Source organism: Cucurbita pepo, chromosome 8 (assembly GCF_057944985.1).
Source record: "Cucurbita pepo subsp. pepo isolate OVF chromosome 8, ASM5794498v1, whole genome shotgun sequence".
Classification (NCBI taxonomy): Eukaryota; Viridiplantae; Streptophyta; class Magnoliopsida; order Cucurbitales; family Cucurbitaceae; genus Cucurbita; species Cucurbita pepo.
This window is the reverse complement of record NC_141805.1, coordinates 4,585,430-4,589,906: the sequence shown is the minus strand read 5'-3', so window position 1 is coordinate 4,589,906 and position 4,477 is coordinate 4,585,430. Positions and strand designations below refer to the sequence as shown.

Sequence of the window (4,477 nt, the reverse complement as noted above, 5' to 3'; positions counted from 1 at the left end):
CATGATTGCATGTGTTTGCATTAGCATGGCCCCTATAGTGGGGTCACTTACTGAGTATTTCGAAAAATACTCAGGCCGTGTGCCATATTGTTTTTCAGGTAAAGGCAAGGCTCCCATGTACGGTTGACGGTGGCATCGTGATCAGAGACTGTGGCGCGTGCATATGATAGTTGCATATTTAAAATTCCTAGTCTTGGTTAGGATAGGGCGTTTGCATTTCATTCATTTGTATTAATTAATTTGTAATCGTTTTATTTTGTCTTTTGAACTCCAGCACGATGTTTGAAACACATAAGTCCGACAGTGTTTTCAAATGTTTTAATGTATTCTGAAGTTTTTAAATTTTTCCGCTAATAAAGATGAGCATGCTTAGATTTTTATTCTGCATTAGAGATGAGCATGAGACGTTAGTGGCGACTCTAGATATGTGGAAATTTAGGGTCGTTACAGTTGGTATCAGAGCTCTAGGTTTTAGATTCTGTAGACTAGCCTACGATGTAGGCTTGGCACGCTCCACGGTCCCAACGTCGATGCCCCATCACCGTCAGGTACGCCTTGCATAAGATAAGAAAAGAGAAACGTTTTAAAACTCGTATGCATTTTTTTTTTTTATGTTGACATTACTGAAATGGTTGTGATATTTCACGTATTTATTTAAGAGTATGACGTCATGTGTTGCATGCTGAGTAATTTTGTTAATAGCATGATATGATGCTTAGCATGATGAATGTTTACTTCTTTGGCGTTACGATGTATTGTTTAGTGTGCGTATTGTTATATATATATATGCATAGTATTAAGGCCTTAGACTTAAGCAACCTTATATTGGTTTATAGAACCATGCCCGGAGGACGAGGAAGAGGAAGAGGAAGACGAGGAAGGGGGCGACCCCGTCGTAGAGAAGTAGGACGAGGTGTGGCAGTAGAGGGCCCACCTCAAGAAAGATCAGAGACTGGGCCGGTAACAGTTACGCCGCCCCTAGTCTTACCACCAGTTGAGCTACCTCCTCTAGCTCCACTACAAGCTGAGCCTCCACCACAAGTAGAACCTCCACCCCAGCCTACCCTACCACTCCAAGTCGCACTTGAAGCTGCACCCCCAGTGGGTGGAGTAGATGCTAATACTAGGTTAATGTATGACTCCATCCAAGCCCTAATTCAAACCTTGGTAACCAATCAGCAAGCCAGTCTACAACAGGCCCAAGAACAAGCCCAAGCACAGGCCCAGGCACAGGCGTTGGCACTAGCACAGGTACAGGCACAGGTACAGGCACAGGCACAGGCACAGGCCACTGCTCAGGCCAATGCCCCAGTAAACCCTCCACCACCTGTTAGATGTTCAAACTGGATAAGGGATTTCAAGAGATACGACCCTCGACCATTCACTGGTTCCCTGGTAGACCCCATAGAAGCCCAAATGTGGATTGCAGCGGTGGAAACAACCTTTGAGACTATGGAGTGCCCAGAGAACCAAAAGGTCGCCTGTGCAACCTTCGTCCTACAAAAGGACGCAGAGATATGGTGGAGAGATAACAAAACCCTCCTTAACCCAGAAGGGGGACCAATGAACTGGGAACGATTTAAGGAGGCCTTCCTTAAAGAATATTATCCTAAGTCAGAGCGACTTAAAAGGCAGCAGGAGTTCGCCCACCTGGTACAGGGAGGACTCACAGTAGAGAAGTACAACCGAGAGTTTAATAAACTCAAGAGATTTGCACCGTCCATGGTGGACACTGAGGAAAAGATGACAGAGAAATTTATATTGGGTTTGGAACCAAGAATCCGCCGCATGTTAGAGGCGTTCAACCCAAAGACCTATGAGAAAGCCTTGAGAACTGCCAAGGCTTTAGAGAAACCAAAGGATGAGAAACGACGTGAAGAGCCAGTTATAATTGGGCAGAAGCGTCCTCATGAATCAGGAGGCTCTAACCGTCCACCACCAGCACGTAGGCACCGTTCCAATAACAGACCCGCTCCTAGATGGGATGAGCGACGCCCTCCCCGACATACTGACAGGAACCCCAGGAATCAAGATGGGGCCAGAGGGAGGAGAGAGGAAGGGTGCACTATCTGTGGAAGACTACACGGTGGGAGGTGCATGGCTGGCAGCCGAGCGTGTTATAGATGTGGTTAAGAGGGGCACATCGCCGTGAACTGCACGGCCGGAAATGCTGCAGCACAAGCAAACCCGCCCAGAGTAGTAGAGCGAACGGATCAACCAGCACCACCGCGAGCTCAAGCTAGGGCATACGCGTCAACCAGCAAGGACACTGGGAGGTCCGATGCCGTGGTGACAGGTACACTATCCATTTTAGGTCATTTCGCTTTTACCTTATTTGATTCTGGTTCCACGCATTCCTTTATTTCCATGCCTTTTGTTGTACAAGCAGGGTTCGAATTAGAACCCTTATTGCATGAAATGTCTGTAAGCACCCATGCGGGGGTAGACTTAGTATCTAGGGATAGAGTAAAGGATGGCCAAGTAATCATAGGGAACCAAACTTTAAGCGTTGACCTGATAGTGGTAAACATGACAGATTTCGACGTCATACTAGGCATGGATTGGTTAGCTGAAAATCGAGCTAGTATAGACTGTCGCAAAAAGGAAGTAAAATTTTCACCACCGACAGGACCTACCTTTAAATTTAAAGGCACAAATACCGGGATTACCCCCAAGGTAGTCTCGATGATGAAAGCAAAGAGGTTAGTCCAACAAGGTGGATGGGCTATATTAGCATGTGCTGTAGACGTGAGAGGAAAGGAAGAGACCCTAGTAAACGTGCCAATAGTAAACGAGTTCCCAGATGTATTTCCGGATGACTTACCTGGTATACCCCCTTCCCGAGCGGTCGACTTCGTCATTGAACTCGAGCCGGGAACTGGGCCTATTTCCAAATCACCCTATCGCATGGCGCCAGCAGAGTTGAAGGAACTCAAGGCGCAACTGCAAGACTTACTAGATAAAGGATTCATTCGACCTAGCGTGTCCCCCTGGGGTGCGCCAGTGTTGTTTGTTAAGAAGAAAGATGGATCGATGCGTCTGTGCATCGATTACAGAGAGCTAAACAAGAGGACCATAAAAAACAAATATCCTCTGCCTAGAATAGAAGACTTGTTTGATCAACTCAGAGAAGCAACAGTATTCTCTAAGATAGATCTTCGGTCCAGTTACCACCAAATTAGGATTAATGAAAAAGACGTACCAAAAACAGCGTTTAGGACAAGGTACGGTCACTACGAGTTTGTAGTGATGTCATTTGGCCTCACCAATGCCCCAGCTGTATTTATGGAGTTAATGAACCGGGTATTCAAAGAATGCCTAAACATGTTTGTGATTGTGTTCATTGACGACATCCTCATATACTCGAGAACCGACCTAGAGCACGAGGAACACCTCCGAAAAGTCCTAACCACCCTAAGAGAGCACAAGTTGTACGCCAAGTTCTCCAAATGCGAATTTTGGTTACGACAAGTCTCTTTCCTAGGACACGTGGTGTCAAAGGACGGAATATCTGTAGATCCCACCAAGGTCGAAGCGATCACAAAGTGGGAACGCCCAACTACGGTAACGGAAGTAAGGAGTTTCCTAGGATTGGCGGGATATTATCGAAGGTTCGTACAGGACTTCGCTAAAATATCCTCGCCTTTAACAAAGTTAACAAAAAAAGGGGTGTCATTTAGATGGGATGATGCTTGTGAGGCAAGCTTCCAGAACCTAAAAGAGAGATTGGTAACCGCCCCGGTACTCATAGTACCCGAGAGCTCAGAAGGATATGTGATCTATAGTGATGCCTCCATGAAAGGACTGGGATGTGTGTTAATGCAACACGGCAAGGTTGTCGCATACGCATCTCGCCAACTTAAAGAATATGAAAAGAACTACCCTACCCATGACCTAGAGTTGGCCGCTGTAGTGTTCGCGCTGAAATCTGGCGACATTACTTGTATGGCGAGAAAACCCAAATTTTTACCGACCACAAAAGTTTGAAATACTTCTTCACCCATAAAGAGTTAAACATGAGGCAGAGAAGGTGGTTAGAATTGGTGAAGGATTATGACGTAGATATCCAGTACCACCCTGGGAAAGCAAATGTGGTTGCAGATGCCTTGAGTAGGAAGACGGTCCACTCGTCGGCCCTCATTACGAGGGAAGTAAGGGTACAAAGAGAGTTCGAGCGAGCCAACATCGCTGTAGCGACCGAGGGAGTCATAGCACAGCTGGCCCGACTCACGGTACAACCTATGCTTAGGCAGAGAATTATTGCCTCCCAACGAGAGGATCCTAACCTACAGAAAGTCCTAGGACAGCTAGACGAAAGTCCAGTAGATGGATTCTCGAAGTCATCAGATGAAGGACTATTGTATCAGGGACGCTTATGTGTTCCAGCAATAGAAGATTTAAGGAAGGAAATACTGATGGAAGCTCACAACTCACCATTTGCGATGCATCCAGGAGGTACTAAGATGTACCAAGATTT

At 46.3% G+C, this 4,477-nt stretch overlaps 1 pseudogene; it reads left to right on the top strand.

Moving 5' to 3' along the window:
- Nucleotides 1-840: 840 nt before the first annotated feature.
- LOC147791389 (uncharacterized) lies at nt 841-3,987 on the top strand (annotated as a pseudogene).
- The last annotated feature ends 490 nt before the right edge of the window (nt 3,988-4,477 follow it).